This window comes from Lissotriton helveticus, chromosome 2_1 (assembly GCF_964261635.1).
Source record: "Lissotriton helveticus chromosome 2_1, aLisHel1.1, whole genome shotgun sequence".
Taxonomy (NCBI): Eukaryota; Metazoa; Chordata; class Amphibia; order Caudata; family Salamandridae; genus Lissotriton; species Lissotriton helveticus.
In genome coordinates, this window is record NC_136059.1 from 318083757 (window position 1) to 318103582 (window position 19826).

The 19826-nt window shown below is 42.6% G+C and overlaps 1 protein-coding gene across 2 annotated transcripts in view; it reads left to right on the forward strand.

Moving 5' to 3' along the window:
- The first annotated feature begins 1132 nt into the window (after window positions 1-1132).
- Window positions 1133-19826, forward strand: part of LOC144817945 (activated RNA polymerase II transcriptional coactivator p15-like) — a 115487-nt gene continuing 96793 nt past the window's right edge. For both annotated transcript variants that reach the window (XR_013607005.1, XM_078674912.1), the window contains exon 1: window positions 1133-1295. The gene's annotated coding sequence lies outside the window, so the exon portion shown is untranslated. The remainder of the gene's footprint in view (window positions 1296-19826) is intronic.

Sequence of the window (19826 nt, forward strand, 5' to 3'; positions counted from 1 at the left end):
CTACTCACTATAATCATAAGGACGGCGAAAAATCCAAAGTCAGGAGTCAGTCTGTAAAAAATTCATAATTTACTATTTTATGAATATGCAGCCTCTATCTCCTAAGGCTTGCCCGGTGCAATAGCCGCGCTGTGACGTCTTGTTGAGATTAGTAAGTATTATAATTTATTAGCAGGATGGGGCATCAGAGATTCCCGTTCTATGGACCTCTCTCACATCCTGAATCTCACCTGCTAATAAATTATGATCATTATTAGTTGTGACAGGCTACTTGGTCTTGGGGCAGTCACTCAGATCCACGTGGAGACCCTGCACAGACTCTCTGTGTGTCAAGTCAGTTAGTGCCCTTCCATTTCTGGAGATTTGCAGCTGTTTTAAGAGGATCTTATAGTTTCTTATTGTTCAAATGGGTATAATTTCTGTTTTATAGGTTTTCCTCGTCTTCATTTGGTTAATTTTTTTCTGGCGAGAGTCACTCATTACGTTGAATGTCACTCATAATTACACATAAATTATGAAAATGCCACACTAGCAATCCAAAGCCTTGCCAGCTATGCTAAGGGCAAGCTGCACAGGAGAAGTGTTGCAGGGGGACCTGGCACGAGACACGAGTTTTGCGTCTTGTATTGATTGGCATCTGTAAAGCTGAAACAACATGGTCTAATACAAAAATTAGGACTACATGTCCTATAATGAAAACCAAAAAAACCGGGACTATTTGAGATGACCTAATTCCGCATAGTCTGGACCTGGGAGGGATTTTAATGGAGATGGCAGTCAATCTACCGTCCAATGGGGGATCCGGAGAACAGGGAAATAGGGAACCCGAAATAGGCAATGTCCTAAAATTCCGCGCTTCATCTGCGCCGCCTTTTTCCTCTCGTCCAAAATCGTGGATAGCAGCAGCAGGGTGAGCCCCGAAGTAAGACCTCCATTTATCATCTCAGCACCTCCCGTCTTAAACTGCAAGTGCCCGGCGTCAAATAGAAGAGGTCGGCGTTTGACTTTATTCAAGTTTATTCAGCAGATGCAACTGCAGACTCCACAGCCAATGAGCACTTCCGAATGTTGTACTACGCATTAGGATTGGATAAAGTGCCGCCAATAGTCCAATTCAATGTCATTTTACACATTTCGACTCCGCTTATTGCAGGTCACTCCATAGATATGTGCAGCCATTGGATTGGCTTTTATATAACCTGGAAGTACTCTGACAAATGTCATCCGTTACAAGATAAATTACAAAGAGACCCGACATTACTCTGATTTCACGGACGTTCGGTGTAGCTCGCGATGTAAGTAGACATAAACTTCGTAGGCATAGTTGGCATTGTAGGACTCTTTCCTTTGTACGAACCCCGTTTTGTTAACTCGTTGCAGTTTTTGTTAAATTACAACTTTGTTAAATTCGTAGTGCGTTGATCAAATCCGCGAGTTGTGTGACATTATTGTTGTAGGTAACATGCTTGCTTAATGTACCCAACATAGATCTGTTTTATTGCTCTATATAGATAGCTGCATAAGATGCACACAGGACGTGCTTCTTTATAAGAGCTTGTAAAAACTCAGGTGGTTTGCTCTGTATGTGATTTTTCTTGGTTAATTTGCAGGGTAGAATGTCAAAGAATCTCGAAATTCTCCTGCTGTTGACAGACCAGGGCTAGCGCCTGCCTCACAGATAAAACAAGTATTGACAAAACCAATAGGTCCGGTATAATGACGGAGATTTAGCATATTAGAGCGAGACACGTGAGGGAGCCAGCATGAGCGGTAAGAGCTATACTTATAAAGTAGTCTCTCATGCAAGTACTGCATTGAGGGCGGAAGGGTATAGTTAAACAATCTAGCAGCTCACAGCTTACTTGATAGAGGAGGTAAGTATATTATATTATATTATATATATATATATATATATATATATATATATATATATATATATATATATATATATATATATATAACGTCCTGTTGTTCGAGTATTCTCTGCCCCACTTAACGAGAGTTGCGTCGTCTTGTGTGGACTCCTCGGACCAAGTCCAATAGATACAGCAAAAGATGACAACGCCGTGTGTGGTACCAAATCCTTTTATTTCGCCGCTGCCAAACAGCAGTCGAAACGCGTTTGGCAGCGGCGAAATAAAAGGATTTGGTACCGCACACGGCGTCGTCATCTTTTGCTGTATGTATGTATGTGTGTATATATATATATATATATATATATATATATATATATATATATATATTTTTTTTTTTTTTTCACTGAAAAAACCATAGGTTTCAGGGACGTTATAGTTAGTTGGACATTTCACTCGTACAAAACCATAGAAATTCCCCGTTATAGTTAGTTCAGCTAACTATAACCCATGCCTCCGCTATGCACTGCTGATGACGTCACATATTACATCATTCATGACCTGGTCAGTGCTGATAAAATCGAGACCACAGTATATAGAAAAAACACAGCGACCAACAGCATATTACACGGTAAAAGTTTCGATCCAAACAGTGTGAAGAAAAACATTACTTATGGTGAATTCATTAGGATGAAGAGAAACTGCTCCAATGAAAAAGAAATGAACCTCAAGTTCAATGACACAAAAAGTCGATTCCTAAAAAGAGGGTATCAATACAATGATGTCAGACGAGGAGAAATAAAAGCAAGAGCAATAAAAAGGTCTTACACCCTCGTAAGAAGGAAGGATCAAAAAAGTGAAATACCAACGAAAGAACCAATAAGAATGGTGATGACATTCAGTAAAGAAAGTCCAATGATACGCAACTCCTTGAAAAAATACTGGAACATCCTAATTAAGGACCCCGACATTGGCAAACAACTAGGGAAGTGGCCACAAATCTCTTATAGAAAAGCTCCATCTCTGTCGGACAAGTTGGTTAATAGCCATTTCGTCAACAAACGCCCAGAGACTTGGTTTAAAGGATTCCAAAAGGGATTCAGCAAATGTAGCCAGTGTAAGGCGTGTAAAATTGGCAAAAATCTTAAAAGCATTGTGGATCCACAAGGAAAGCTGTTTAACATCGAAGACACCATCACTTGCAATACCCCTCATGTGGTTTATTGCTTGGAATGCCAATGTGGCAAAAGATACATTGGCAGTACAACGTGCCCTTTAAAGAAAAGAATATTAGAACATACAAGGGCAATCCAAAACAAGGATCTAACCTATGCCATGTCGAAACACATGCTGACACATCCAGGAAAGACTTGGCAAAATATGAGCTACTTTGGAATGGCCACGATACCTGTGAATGAGCGAGGAGGGAATCGAACCTTGAAATTACGGAGATTAGAATCAAGACTAATTATAAGATTTAAGACCAAATTCCAGATGGGATTAAACGGGGACGAAGAGATGTATGTACATCTCTAAAATGGACATCAAGAAGGAAAAAGAACAATTGACTGAATAGGAAACCTCCAAAATTCTTAGAAGTAACATCGAAAGTGTAATGCAAACCAAAAGTGGGAACAATTGAAGAATAAGACCAGTTGAGACCAAAAAGGCACTGAGCCTTAATAACAAACCAGTAGAGACCAAAACGGCACTTAGCCTGTATAATAAACAACAAGAACAGTCGAAATTAGAGTGATCGCGTACAATCAGAAGAAATATGGCTACCCATCCTTAAATGCAAAAAGAAACTGAGCCTTGAAGTCACTGAGACTATCACGCAGGGGGAAGATGGAAAAGCCGACCTCTTTTTCGACACACTGGTACTATACTCAATATGTAAACAAACTGGTCTTGACAAAAGATCCCATATTAACTAAAACATCTGGCATCAAGATTCAAATAAGAATATTCCTTTTTTTCAAATGATTGAAATAAGAAGAAAAAAAGAGAACAAAAGCAACTTTGCACAAGTTGGAACAATCACATTTGCACTAACGGGGTGTTTATTTACACATTTGTTTATAAACGACCTCTCCCATAATGCATCTTAAATTGCAATAGTGGTGAACTGGTATTTAACTGTGAAACAGAAAAGGGACTGATGATATTTCACACCGTGATCAAGCCCTGACGGGTGAAACGCGTTGGTGAAGGGGGATAATGGCACTGCTACAAACATAATAAATCGTTAAACCGAGGTCTGTGAGAGTGTGCGAGTAATTTTTGGCGTTTTGGTGAAGGATATATATATATATATATACGTATGCCAAGGTGTATTGAAGAATGAGTTGGTGTAGAAGTGTCTGGATGGAGGATTTATTATGTGCGTGACTGACTGTATAAGTGAATGATTAAATGTGTCTAACTGAATGCATGGGTTAGTGACTAAACTGTCTGAATGTGTGTATCATTATGTCTGTTGTTGTGTAATCTGCTGCATGTGTTGGTCAGAAGCTACATGAGTGTCTATATGGGTTATTGATTGGTTGTCTGAGTATTTGTATGGGAGACTGAGTGTATGTGTGGGTGGGTGGGAGGTGTGTGACTGCATAGATGTGTGAGTGGTTGATTCACTGGGTGTAGGGTTCAAGAGTGCATGTGGAAACAGCTTTATGGGCAGGTGAGTGTGTGTATGGGTGTGTTGGTGAGAGATTGGATTTCTAAGTGGTACATGTCCAAGTAACTGCATATGTAAAAGGCAGTGTATGGGAGACTTGGAGTATATAAATGACCATGCGTGAGAGTCAGTGACTCAGAGTGGCTGTATCGATGAGTGTGTACTTGTATAAGTGATTGTAATTGTATAAGAGAGTAAGTATGTGTTAGTATATGTTTGAATACGTGAGATGGTGTGTGAGTAACTGTATAGGTGAGGAAATGGGAGTGTGATTGATTCTTTGCATGACTAACTAGGTGTGTGAGTAACTCCATTGATGAGTGGTGGTGTGTGAGTGTCTGTTTAGGTGTATGAGTGCATATGATAGTGTTGTATTGATGAGTGACTGTATGTATGAGTGATTGTGTGGGTGAATGAGTGGATGTGTGTGTAGACCTAGGAATCAGTGATTGGGTATGTAGTAACTGGTATTGGTGTGTTGATGGTTTCGAAAATGGTAGTCTGTATTTTACAGTGGGTGTATCAAAGATTATATTGGAGTGTGAGGAGGTGCATCAGATTTTGAGGTGGATGATGTCATCAGTGATGTCATCAGGGATGTCACTGACCATGTCATGAATGATGTAATATGTGACGTCATTAGCAGTGCATTGCGGGGTGCGAGTTATATTTAGCTGAACTAACTATAACGGGGAATTTCTATGGTTTTGTACGAGTGAAATGTCCAACTAACTAGAACGTCCCTGAAACCTATGTTTTTTCAGTGAATTTCTAAGGTTTTTTAAATGCTAATTTCTAACTATAATGTGCCTGAAACCTGTGGGTTTTTTCAGTGAATTTCAATGTTTTTTTAAATGCTAATTTCTAACTATGCCTACAAAGTTAGGACATGTGAAGAAAGAGGAAGACAAGCGAAGCAAGACAAATGCCCAATGGGGCAACAGAAGTCCAGAAAGAAAAAGAAAAGTGCAGGAAGGAGCAAGAGATGTGCAGAAAGAACCAACAGAGGAGCAGAAAGTCCTCCTGTGCCCCAACTTTTTAGTGGCGGGTACTGATGGTAACTGACACTGACTAACCAGGACCGGAGCCAGTGCTATGCTAATAAAGACTTAGAATACAGTGAAAATACCTACATACACTAGGAAACACTATGCATTGGGGTACCCCTGTAATGAGCATGACCTCCTCTGTATTTGCCATGAGTTAGAGCCTTGGTCATTGCATGAGTACATGGGTAGTGGCTGGATGATTAGAGTGAATGAAATGAAATGAATGAAATGAAATGAAAACAAATTTATATAGCGCTACTAAGCCCAATGGGCGTCAAGGCGCCTAACCAAAAAGAAGCTAGCTGGAGCAAATATGCTCTCTTTACTGGTAGGCCTTGATAAAGCACCAAGTTTTGAGCGCTTTTTTAAAAAGGGACAGGGACGGTTGGGCTTTAATCTCCAATGGGAGTGAATTCCACAACCTAGGGGCAACGATGAAAAATGCTCTGCTGCCCCAACGGACCTTCCTAACACGGGGAACCACCAGCAGATTCATCTCCGAAGATCTAAGGGTTCTACTGGGCACATGGCGAGTTAGCAGGGAACCCAGGGGGTCTAAAGGACCAGCTGCGAGAGCTCTAAAGGCCAGGCACAAGATCTTAAAAGAGATCCTCTGTTGTATAGGAAGCCAATGCAGGCTCTTTCTGGCCATTGTAGCAGAGGATGCATTAGGTAGAGCCAGAACAAATCGCGTAGCCGCGTTCTGGACGATCTGAAGGCGCTGAATGAGTCCCTTGTTGGAGTCTGCATAGAGTGCATTACAGTAATCCAACCTGGAACCCACTAATGCAACCACAGTCTGCTTACGTGCTAGGGGAGAGAGATAGTGCAAGATTCTTTTAAGAATCTTGATGACTCCCCAGCAAGTGGCCACTGTTCGATTGACCTGTAGAGTCATGGACAATGATGTGTCAAGTATAACGCCGAGATTTCTGGCCGATTGGGAGGTAGATGGACAAGTTCCCAAAGATGAAGGCCACCACTCACTAGACCAGATGTCCTGGTCCTTGCCAAAGACCAGGATCTCTGTTTTATCGCCGTTCAACTTTAGGGAGTGCTGCAAGGACCGTGCATGGTGATTTTATAACTGCTTGAGTTTGGGTGGCGTTATTGGATAAGTACATGATGCTGGAAGGGTGATTGGAGGAGTGCATGGGTTGTGACAGAGGGATTTCTGGAGTTGTTAGAAATGGGATTCCTGGTTAGCTGAGACTTGCGCCAAAGCCAGGCAAAAAGCCCCACTCTAGTCAGGATAAGGGAGTTACACGTCTAAAATAACCCCTGCTCACCCCCTTGGTAGCTTGGCCCAAGCAGCCAGGCTTATTTTAGAGGTAGTGTGTAAAGCATTTGCACATAACCAACAGTAATACAGTGTACGCATTACAAAAGGACACCACACCAGTTTAGAAAAATATCTAATATTTTTATATAATTAAGACCAAAAACGATAAAAATCCACACTACTATACTTAAAAGTTTACAGTTCCAAAAATACGCTGATTAAAAAGAGTTTCTTGTGTGGATACCTTCGTCAGGGCTACCACGGCGTAGTGAACAACAAAATCCAACAGTTAGGCTGGTCACGGGGTCGCGGTCCAGCTACAGTGTCACGGAGACCCGCAAAACAGTACCTGTGCGAAATGCAGGTCGTTGAGGCCCTTGAAGTCATTCGCATTTGCAGGTCGAGCTCCTCTCTGGTGGAATCAGTAGCGCTGGCGACGGCAGGTGTCGGGTGCGGCGTGCGGTGCCCCCAGGTCGCGGTGCGAGCAGCGGCACGGTGGCGGCATCAGATGACATCGTCGATGAGACTAAGGTTGCGGTGTGAGATGAAGGCAGTGCTCGTCGCGTTGCAAGCAGAGTCGTCGTCGTTGCTGAAGCGCTGGCGTCGGCTGACGAACTTGAGTTGATGGTGCCGGCGTCGGTAGGCCAAGGCTGCAGTGTGAGATGAGGGCGGTGCGTCGTGTAACTTACGAATGGTGCCCTCAAGCCACGGTGCAAGCAGCAACGTCTATTTCAGAGACATCAGGCCTTCCAAGGCGTCCTCGTGAAGCAAGGCGGTGCGGAGTGCGGTGCCCACAGGTCACGTTGCGAGCAGTGGCTCGGTGGCGGCCTCGTCAACATGCGTCGCCGATGAGACCAGGGTCGCGTTGCAGCAATGCTCTCTGTGGGGCCAAAGCTTTGGCGTGAAGTGAGGCGGTGCGGAGTATGATGCCCACAGGTCGCGGTGCAAGCAGCGGCTCGGTGGCGCCATCAACAGGCGTCGTCGGTGAGACCATGGTTGTGGTGCTCCGTTGCGGCAGTGCCCTCTGCGGTGCCAAAGCTTTGGCGTGAAGCCTCGTCAACAGGCGTCGCCGATTAGACCAGGGTCGCGTTGCGGCGGTGCTCTCTGTGGGGCCAAAGCTTCGGCGTGAAGTGAGGCGGTGCGCAGGGTGGTGCCCACAGGTCACGGTGCAAGCAGCGGCTCGGTGGCGGCATCAACCGGCGTTGTCGGTGAGACCAGGGTTGCGTCGCGGCAGTGCCCTCTGAAGTGCCAAAGCTTCGGCGTGAAGCGAGGCGGTGCGAGGTGCGGTGCCCACAGGTCGCGGTGCAAGCAGCAGGTCGGTGACGGCGTCAACAGGAGTCATCGTTGAGACCAGGGTTACGGTGCGGCGTTGCGGCGGTGCCTTCAGGTCACGGAGTCGGCAGCGGCATCGTAGACGTCGTCGAGTTGGTGTTCTTCGGGTTGCAGCACAAAACACACAGTCCCCAGTGCAGCGGGTCGAAGAACTTGAAGCCTTTGCTTTTCCTGAGACTTCGTGAACAGGGGGCAAGCTCTACCTCAAGCCCTTGGAGAGACTCACAAATTAGGTTGCAGAAAAGTTCAGTCCAGGCCTTTCACTGCCCAAGACAGAAGCAGTCATTGCAGGTCAGCCCAGCAAAGAACCCAGCAAAGCAGTCAATCCTTTTCGCAGCTTCTCCGGCTTTCCTTCTTGTCAGTCTTCTTGATCCAGATGGGTTCTAAAGTTCAGGGGTCAGGGACCCAGTATTTATGTCCAAAAATCCTTTGATCTCTTTGATCATATTTTTATAGAACTCCTGAAACTGATGAGTTGATGGAATTGTGCGTTAGTTTTTGAGTGTGCAGTATAGTACACTTATTACTCAGCCCGGACCGGGCTGGACTGGCTGTACCGGGCATTGGGCAGTTTCTTGGTGGGCCGGAAGGATTGGGGGCTGGCTTAGAGATGGTTGAGACGGTTTTATAGCGGTGCTGCAATATCAGCCTCCAGTAGCAAAAGCAACAGTGCTTCACTCTGGCAGCCCCCCTGGCCTCCCTTGGGCTGGTCTGACAAAACTGCCATGGCTGCTTTGTGTTCCCAATCCGACCCTGCAACCCTGGGTGTCTTGACACTTACAGCGCCTATTCTCCATGTTTGCAGATACTGCTGAAATAAGATTATGCTGCTACAGCAGTGCCTCCCAAACTTTTTAGAACCCTGATCCAATTTTTAGAACACTTTCACAACCCCATCAGAATTAATGTACCGGAAGTGGGTACTTTTAAAAAGAATATAACTAAAGCATTGTGTAGTAGTGCAATGTAATGTACAGACAGCTAATTTTCCATTGAAATTGCCATTAAAGTTGCACAGACATTCGGTTTTACTGAAGGAACTATGTTGTATTCAAATGATAATGTGTGGAAATCATGTTTCAGGGAATAGTTATCATTTGTGCATCACCGAGTAAAGTGTCTTGATTTGTTTTGATCCTATTAAAATCTTTGTTTCCATCGCACTTCAGAATTACAAAAAATTTGCTTTTTTTTCGTTCATAACTGCAGAGTTTGTAGAGTTCATTTAAAAGAATAAAAATGTTGTTATGTTGCCAAAAAAGAACCCCCCACCCCCATGGCCTTTCTTTCCACACTCTCTGTACCCCAGCAAGGTCAGAGGAGTTTGTAAACACCAGTCCCTATGTTAAAACAAGCATTGGCGTAGCCAAATAGTCTCGCTTTTAGGACCTTATAAGTGTTTAGCCATGCAATAGTTGATGTTGTTGCACCAAGGATATTGTGCTGCATAACAAAATACGTATAAGGTCCCAAAAGCGAGACCGATTGACTATGCCAATGCTTGTTTATCAATGGGGGTTGTGTGGCCAACTTTGGCCCTAGGAACCCCATCCCCCGGGGCATGGCCACATTTTGTTTTTTTTAAAATTAAATTATTTAAAGGATGGGACCTGCGTAGCCCCCCTCCTTCGGCCTCAAGTGGCCCCGGGGACCCTTATCCCTCAGGGCTTTGCCTCATTTTAAAAACATTTTTTTGATACATTGACAGAGGGGGGCCACGTGTTCCCCCCCCCCCCTCCCAGGCCACTCCTGGCCCCGGAGACCCCATCCTCCGGGGTCTGGCCTCATCGTTGGGGACCGTGGAAGGAGCCCCAATTCCCCCACGGTCCCGCCGGCTCCCTGCCTCCATTACTTTTCCACATGCGGAGCTGCTAACATGCAGCTCCCCTTATGGAAAAGCAATGTCGTTTGGATTTTGTAAGCGAGAGCTGGAAACCTGCTCTCGCTTACAAAATCCAAACCACAGTTTGCTATGAGGTGCGGCTCCCGCCCTACCAAAGCAAACAGCAGTTTCCCGGGTGGTGGGCACCCCGGGAAACTGTAAGAACCGGTCCTGGGGGGTGGCGGCCCCCAGGGCCATGAAGGGCTCCAGGAGGGGGGCAGGGCAACCCCTCCCACCTAGTGCACAGCCTCAGGAAGGTGGTGGTCCCCGGGGCTTAGGGGTCCGTAACGGACCCCCACATTTGCATATCAGTGCCCCGGGGAGGTGGGGGGTTTGAGTTCCCCCCCCCACACAGGTTTATTTATTTAATTCAAAAGCCCCTGGGGTGGCGATCCCCGGGGCAGCGGGGGCCATGTGCCCCGCAAATATTTAATAAAAGCCATGGGGTTGGCAGTCCCCGGGGCTTGGGGGGGCCTTGGAGGCCCCCCCACACATTTAAAAATTAGCCCCGGGGGTGGCGGTCCCTGGGGCTGCGTGCCCCCCAACTCCTAAATCAAACCCCGGGGAGGTGGTGGTCCCCGGGGCAGTGTTGGGGGGATTGGGGCCCCCCACACATTCTTTCAGTGCCCCCGGGACCTGGCCCACCCGGGGGCTTTAATACAACGAAGCACGATATTTATTTTTTATTTTCTCGGCCGGATTCACGCACCCAGCGCAAATTTGGCCGATTCATTTATTTTTTAAAGGAAATGCTTTTTTTGGCCCTGGAGGTCCTTGTGGGACCACCTGAGCAGGCCTATGGGGTCAGGGTGTTTCTACCCTGCCCCCTTTTCTTGTTTTTTACGTTTGTTTCACTGTTATCTTGTGACTCGGTTCTACCGAGTCACAAGATGGCTGCCAACACTTCCTGGTTTGGAGTGTTGACAGCCATTTGGAATAAAGCTCGTGGTCGGGAGGGTGCGCGGATCCACCATGCCTCTAGATATCGATATTTTTATTTTTTAAATTTCTCAGCAACTACTGAACGCAATTACACCATTTTTAAAAAGGTCGCTTTCCGAGCCAAGCAGTACCTTTTCGCCAAATTTGGTGTAATTCCATTCAGCAGTTCAGGCTGTATCCTTGGCTAAAGTTTCCTATGCGAAATAGATTTTTTGATTTTCTTTTTTTTGAATTTCTCAGCAACTACTGAACGGATTTACACCATTTAAAAAAAAAAAGGTCGCTTTCTGAACCTAGCGCTACCTTTTTGCAAAATTTGTTGTAATTCTGTTCAGCAGTTCGGGCTGTAGGCTTCGCTAAAGTTTTCTATGGAAATTAACATAGCGAAAACACTTTTTGGGACCCCCTCTTTTCTCAGCCTCCGCTTGACGAATCACCCCCAAACTTTCAGTATAGGAGCTTACCTACATAGACTTTTTTTTGGGAGAATTTTGTGAAGATTCGTCAAACGACGCCAAAGTTATTAGCAAATAAAAAATGCTTTTCCTATGGAAACTAGGCTCTAACTATAACTACCTACTGGCGACCGCCAGTAGGATATATATATATATATATATATATATATATATATATATATATATATATATATATATATATATATATATATATTCATCCCAAAAAGCCCCGCGTCAGGGACTGTAACCAATCAGGTTGTAACTGCTGCCTCTATGAATAAAAGGTTCTGTTGAACTCTTCCTCGTGGAGTGCGTCTCTAGAAGCGCGGGGCTTTTTGGGATGAATATGAACACGGCAACTCCGGCCGTGGGAGATGCACCGCCGCTGGCACTAGTTGAAGGTCTGTGGGGCTGCAGACTGTGGCCGCCTGTTTCCAGCACGAAGAAGCCAGAAAATGCGAGGCAGATTTACTAACTTGAGACCCACTGGAGGGTATTGAAAACATTTTTGAAATTGGGAGAAAAACATTATTGGAAAAAACGGACCCCACCGAAGGGGAGGAATTGGGACTACTGCAACTAGCATGCAATTCACTGGAGAATGCATGTTGTGGATAATGAGCAGCAGTCCGTATCTGAATTTCCAAGGACCCGCCCTATGATTAAGATGCCGTCGGCATCGAAACGCGTCAGGGACTGTAACCAATCAGGTTGTAACTGCTGCCTCTATGAATAAAAGGTTCTGTTGAACTCTTCCTCGTGGAGTGCGTCTCTAGAAGCGCGGGGCTTTTTGGGATGAATATGAACACGGCAACTCCGGCCGTGGGAGATGCACCGCCGCTGGCACTAGTTGAAGGTCTGTGGCGCTGCAGACTGTGGCAGCCTGTTTCCAGCACGAAGAAGCCAGAAAATGCGAGGCAGATTTACTAACTTGAGACCCACTGGAGGGTATTGAAAACATTTTTGAAATTGGGAGAAAAACATTATTGGAAAAAACGGACCCCACCGAAGGGGAGGAATTGGGACTACTGCAACTAGCATGCAATTCACTGGAGAATGCATATTGTGGATTATGAGCAGCAGTCCGTATCTAAATTTCCAAGGACCCGCCCTATGATTAAGATGCCGTCGGCATCGAAACGCGTCAGGGACTGTAACCAATCAGGTTGTAACTGTACATACATATATATACACACACTCACACACTCACTCACTCACTCACTCACTCACTCTCCAAGATGCATGCAGGCACCATTTAGAGAGAAACGGACCCTGGAATACGCTGTTCTGCTGTTTAGGATATCGTGCTTTATTAAATTAAATAGTGCAAGTGGTCATAACACGTCTCGGCCAACGCAGTGGCCTTGATCACATGAGTGCTAATCGGGTGAGTAAAGCATTTTTCAATAGTTCCAGAGTACCATGCGACACGCTGTCGGCTGGCGTAATGAACATGGAAAAAATACTATGCAAAACATCAATGCAAAGTACAACATTAATCCTCAATGTCAACAGGAGAAAATATTAGCCGTGCAAATGCTTAAACTAGGTACATTTTTCCAGTTTACATGTAGTGTAAAAATATTTGTCCAGTTCGGTAAAAAGTGAGACTAATTGATCGCCCCCCAGCGCCTTGAGACCCTCACAGGTGTGTAGCGCGCTCTACAAGGTCAAATATGAAACTAACATCGACCACTTCTAAGTCCGGGGAGCCCCCCAGAAGAACCCAGGAAATCACTTTCAAGTACAGGTAGTGTAATGAATGTTGTGCACTCTCTAATCAAACATACATATATATATATATATATATATATATATATATATATATATATATATATATATATATATATATATATATATATACACCTATATATATATATACCTCAGTCCTGAACTTTTTGTAGTTTACCACACGATCCAGGTACAGACCACAGTAGTGCACTTTCGAATATATTTTCAAGTGCTTTATTCTTGTTTCGTCATTGCAAGCATGACGCGTTTCGGCAGCGTAGCAGCAGCCTTGATCACATGACACCCCAGGCATTGTGCTCAACATTTATAGTGGATAGGCTAAATCACATTACTAATAGACCTCGTAGAATTACTAATTGTAAAGTCCTATACATAAAGGTCTGCAGTTATAAGAATATATACATACACATCCTAAATACATGTTTAAAAACCATATAAATATGCGTTCAAAAACCATGTATATAAATAGGAAGAAATAGTCCATAATTAGAAAACCATACATATAAAAAACTGTTTAAAATACAGAGTTACTCATAATGTGGGCCAAGTGGACCATGGTTTTGGGACTAACCATAATTCATATATCTTATTATACTGCCATACTACGTAATCATTTCCTATAGCCGTGATAAACTCCTCAAAAAGTGCAAGTGCTTGACTTATAACTATGCTAAAAAAGTGTTAGTATATCATAGAAATATTAGATATTAAAAAGTCATATCTAATAAATTCCAAGATAAAAATTATAAATACTCATAAAAAATGTATAAATATATCTAGGAAACATGTATGAAGTTATTCAGTTCAAAACCTCACCCCTCAATATAAAGTGCCAGTGCATTTAAAGTTTTTAACTTTAAAAATCTCCAAAGAACCAATAATTCTTTACAAACAGTTGTAGCTTATCTCATCAGATCTTATTACATGGGAATCATTGTGATTATTGTAAAATACATACATCACACTATAATGTCTATTCACCAAGGATTAACCATGTAACTAATTATAGAAAATATCAAACAAGTGTGAGTTAGAAAAATATGTACAACTAGAGACATTTAAGGTTCAGCTCATCCCTTATTTTCAGACTTTGAACAGTTTTGGAAAAATCTTTCTAACTGGGATAACTACAGCCACCGTGAAAGAAAAGATGGTATAAGAGGAAATTATGTAAGTCATCCCCCATGTTCAATCCATTAGGGATTCTAGTATCAAGAAGTAGGATATACTTGGATTCTAATTGTCTAAGCTGTTTCTCCCTATCACCCCCTCTTATGTTCTTTGGTACAGAGTCAATAACAAAGTAGCGCAAATCATTCAAGTTTTTATTGTGGACCAACTTGAAATGACGCACTACCGGGTAGCTCTCATCAGAATTTACTATTGCCCGTAAATGTTGGAGAATACGATTGTATGCTTGTAACCTTCCCATATATTTCATTTTACATGTACATTCAAGTATGTATGTATGTATGAATTGATCTCAAAATATCAGTGTCTGTTACTTGTAATCCCCTGGTAGGTCGTTAGTTGTTGTCTATAGCCACAGCTTTTTCTTGTGCTTTTGACAACTTGAAGGGCTTTCTGAGTTTTAATTTTCGAAAGAAATTTAAAAACATCAATTCTTGTTTGGACATAATCAAAGGAATTTTTAGGACAGTATGAAAGGCCTAATGACAGGAGTTGTTTCTCAGCTTTATATATATATATATATATATATATATATATATATCTATCTCTAAAGTCCACAAACCAGTACTGAGGCACTGGCAAAGCCTTCTGCTCGCCTCTTTCAACGGCGGTCCGCGGCGCGGTGGCGAACCTCGAATTATCAAAACCAAACGCTGTACGCTTCCTGAGAAAGCAGCAGCCGCGGACAACACAAAGAGGCCCATTAGGATCTCGGGCGGATCGCCACTGCCCGGAAGCCGGTGGCAATCCGCCCGAGATCCGTCCCCGCCCGCCACCCATTTCCCCCTGCCATATTACTACAAGTCGACCGGGCGGAAAAGAGTTTAATATGGTGGCGGTGTCTGTTAGACACCGCCAGCCATATTATCATGGGGGCGAAAACATGCCTTTCTGTGGCGGCATTGACGCCACGGAAAGGCATGCAGGAATTGCTTGTGGGGGCCTGTTGCGGGCCCTAGGGGGTCTGGGGGGTGGGAGGTGCACATGAGGCTACCTATGGTACCCCTTGCAGTTCCATGTACAACAAGGCAGGCACTGCACGGTGTCTGTCATGTTGTGCATGGAAGTGCACGACATGCCTTCCTGGCATTGTGGCGGGCGGTGCTGAGTGCAACGCCTGCCACAATGTCAGGTATGCAGGATGCGCCCGCCATTGTGGTGGGCGCATCCTAATGGCCCCCACGGGACCCTGGCCCTTATGACGGGCGGTCCCATTTCCCGATAGTCCGCCGGCCATCCTAATGACCCCCAAAGACTTGTCAGCAGTCGTTTTTTATTGCAGATACCGGCAACTCAACGCGTTATGGGACCAGGTCTCTTGATCACGAGTGCCGTGGGTTGGGTTACAATTTCTTAAATAAACATGTGACTCAAAACATTTCATGAACTGTGAAGACAGACTACATATAACACGGAGTTCACTCACTCCTTTCTTTTCGCTTAATATCTCAAATTTCATGCATGTTTCACATTTTACATTTAGATATTTAGCAACTTACGTTTTGTATTGACATATATAATTGCACTTTCAATATACCAATAAACAATTCTATGGCGAGCGTTGTCTTCAGTGTAACTGTCCGGTATTCATGTCAAAGCCGAAGAACTTTTACAACTTGCGTTCATTCATTACTGGTGTCACTCAAAAGCATTATTGCCTCAGTGGGCGGGCTGCTACCTGCATGCCTATTGCTTTAGAAGCCTCCAGTCGCTTCCTCAGAAGTCTATTCAAAATAACAAAACTTTATTAACAGCGCTATCTCACGGCTACTGAATATACCATCTGTTATTAATACGAACATTGGTTCAGCGCATATATCTACATGTCATATTCTTTTACTACGTATCGGGCCCCAGTGGGCTAATGTATGGAAATAGATACTTTCGCTTTCCAGCGTTTTGTCATTGTGAACAGCAAACACCACTCTCTGTAAAAACAAACAAACAAAAATGTGTAAATGTTTCATAGTACTAAAATACACCAGACAACAAACTACCCACAGTGAAGTTAAAAAAGAAGCCGCTCTCACTCTATTTACAGCATTCCCTATCTTTATAAAACCATGCAGTCTACACAGTTTATATTTATATCTTATTGCAGATGGACCACTATAATAACCTATTCAGTTTGTCCAAATGACACAGGAGTGGATCAGAACCAGGAAACGCCAATAAATCTCATCTTTTATAGCCCGAGACTAACCTAAATGTACGGACAGTTCCTCATCACAATTGTGACCTATCGATGCCAGTGTCCTATATTGCACAATCAATTTGGACTCAAATTGTCGCAGTTCTTTAACCCTGTTCCCTCCTCTTTCATTGATTTTAACTGTATCCAAAATACAAAAGCTCAGAAGATTGTTATTTTGATTATGATGACTTTGAAAATGTCGCGTAATAGGATACTGTTTATCCCCATTCTTAATAGCGCGCAGATTTTCAAGTATTCTTTTTTTGTTTGCTTTATGAATTGTGCTTCCTATGTATGCTTTCTTGCAGGGACAGAACAAGGCATATACAGCAAACTCTGTGCTTCACGATGTATGTTTATTGATTACAAATGGCTTACACTCTGGTGATGATATACATCCTTTTTTGTTTTTACTGGTTTTGCAGGCTTTGCAGTTCCTGCATGTAAAAAATCCCTGTATTCCTGTCGTTTTTGTAACCAATGACTCTACTGCTCTACACAGAGTATCTTTTAGAGATTTTGCTCTCTTAGAAGTAATCTGGGGGAAATTCTCTATGCTGTCTGATAGGTCTTTATCTGTTTGTAAAACTGGCCAAAACTTGTGCAAGCTTTTACGCACTTTGTGTGCCTGTCTGTTAAAGGTAGTAATAAACCTGATCTTCTCTTGGATTTTTTCTTGTTCCTTAAATTTAACCTTGTTGATTACTGACTGCGTGTATCCTCTCTCGAGGAATTTCTTGGTCATAACTATCTCTTCAATTTGGAAACTTTCTACTGTACTACAATTACGCTTCGCTCTTAAAAGCTCTCCCATTGGTATACTGTTGATCAATGAGGTGGGATGACAGCTTCCCGCGTGTAGAAGACTGCCTCCCGCAGTCATTTTCCTGAACAAAGTACTCTCAAGTTTGTCATTTTGGATTGTAAGTCTCAAATCTAGAAATTCAAGTGTTTCTTTTGACTATTGACTAGTGAATTGAAGGTTAAAACTGTTCATGTTCAGTACTTGCATTAGAAAAATATATAAAGCATAAACTTATACTATTAATTTACCTCTCTTTAAAATTGTTACCTCCTTCCGTCGACATACATCCAACTCCTCTGGAGGGAGCATAATGTTTGATATATTACAATAAATACATAAACTTTATGTTCCCTCTGAGGAAATGGACGATAATCTGAAGATGAATCCGACGATCGTAAACTTTATCTTGCTCGTAGTTTGGTTAGCCATAATTAAATCACAGGAACGAAAGTAATCATCCAACGGGTGTGGTTTATATACATTTTGGTTATTGAAGTCACTATGGAACCAATTATCTACTCCTCCCATTTTTTGTCACGTTTTTCGGTTGACACGTGCTTACATTTCCACTGTTTAACTTGCGCACATGTTTTTGTAAAAGAGAGAAACTTGTTAAATAGTTTTGTTTTATATCTTCTTACGTATTCGCTTTCTTTTTCTTTTAATTATTTCTCTCATTTATTATACGAGTATTAAAATAAATATCTTTGTATTTATTTTTATTTTTATTTTTTGAAACAAGTATATTTATTGGTTACTGTGTACAGTTTCTGTCCACAATTTTAATACACTTCCCCATCCAAAACCCCTATTATCCTTATTTTTTTTAAAAGGTGCTATTCCTTTTTTTTAAATTTATTCGAGTATTATAATAAATACATTATTGTTGATGTGCGAGTTCCTTCCCTTATACACAGTTGAGTGCCACATCTCTGAACATCTGGAGGTACCTGGTGGGCTAGTTGACCCCCAGGGACCCACAGGATTGAGGAGGAATTAATTCTCTAGCTTAAAACGCACCACAGGGCGTGTTTGCAGACATGTCACCTCAGGCCTTGTCCCCTTCTTTCAGCACTGTATCCCGTTGCGGGTTTTAAGTGGGGGAATTAATTCTCTTTCAATACTTAGGGTCCCTGAGGGCCAAGTAGCCCAACCGGTATCTCCAGTATGCGCCATGGAGCTGCGTTGCAGATAGGTGTAGAGAGCCAAACCCCTTTTTACACCTCTCTGCAACACAGCTCTGTGGCGCTTATTGGAGGTACCTGGTGGGCTACTTTGACCCTAGGGACCCTCTAAAATCAGCCGAACTATGAATTCGGATGTACTCGCCTGTTATTAGGAGATACTTCAGTGTTGCATCTTTGAGCCTAGTACTGATCCTGAAAAGTAATTCTAACCGTACTTACCAGTAACTTGAATTTCCTTCCATAGGCTAACATTAACTGGTTTCACTTGGAAATTCTTCTAAGTATGGAGTTTTCGAACTTGAAAATATTCATCTAAAAACATTTGAACAACGACTTCCGATTTACTCACCTGTTATCAGGAGAGAACCCAGTGCTGCATCTTTTAGCCCAGCACTGACCCTGAAAAGTAATTATAAGCGTACTTACCAGTAACTTGTATTTCTTTCCATATGAATCCATTGTCTGGTTTTCACAAGACCAGTTTCTAAGCGTCGATTTTCCCAAACTACAAATATTCCTTAAAAATCGCCTGTATAACTTAAACACATTCTTTAACTGTTTACAGGAGATGCACCAGTGCTGGATCCAGGATCCACCACTGAGTAAGAAAAAGTAACGATAACACTACTTACTTGCTAAATGAATTTCCTCCCATTGGATAAGATTGGTGAGTCTATGTGATAAAGTTTCTAAGTGGCAACTTTTAAAATACAATAATATTCCTTAAAAATCACTACTGTAGCCAAAACGATTTTACTCAACTGTTTACAGGAGATGTCACAGGACTGAATCTAGGATCCAGTCCTGTGGTTACAAAAGTAATCCATAAAGTAACTAATTGCATTTAACTAGAAATTCCCATTGAGGTCAATGCTGTATTGTGTTTGAAATTGTGTTGCCCATTGCAACAACTGTTACTACTGTACTTAAAAGTCTATTGCCTATTTGCAAAGTATTTAAACTAAAGTAATTTGTTCTGAGAAAGTATATTTTGTAATGTGTAATGTAATTATAATGTAATTTAAAAAATAAAATATCTAAAAATAAATAGTTTAAGAATAGTAAATCAGTATAAAAAAATAAATATAACAATAAATTTAAAAATTGTCAATTACAAAACCTTTGACATTCACTGAAAAAAACATAGGTTTCAGATATGTTATAGTTAGGAATTAGAATTTAAAAAACCTAAGAAATTCCCTGAAAAAAACAGGTTTTAGGGGTG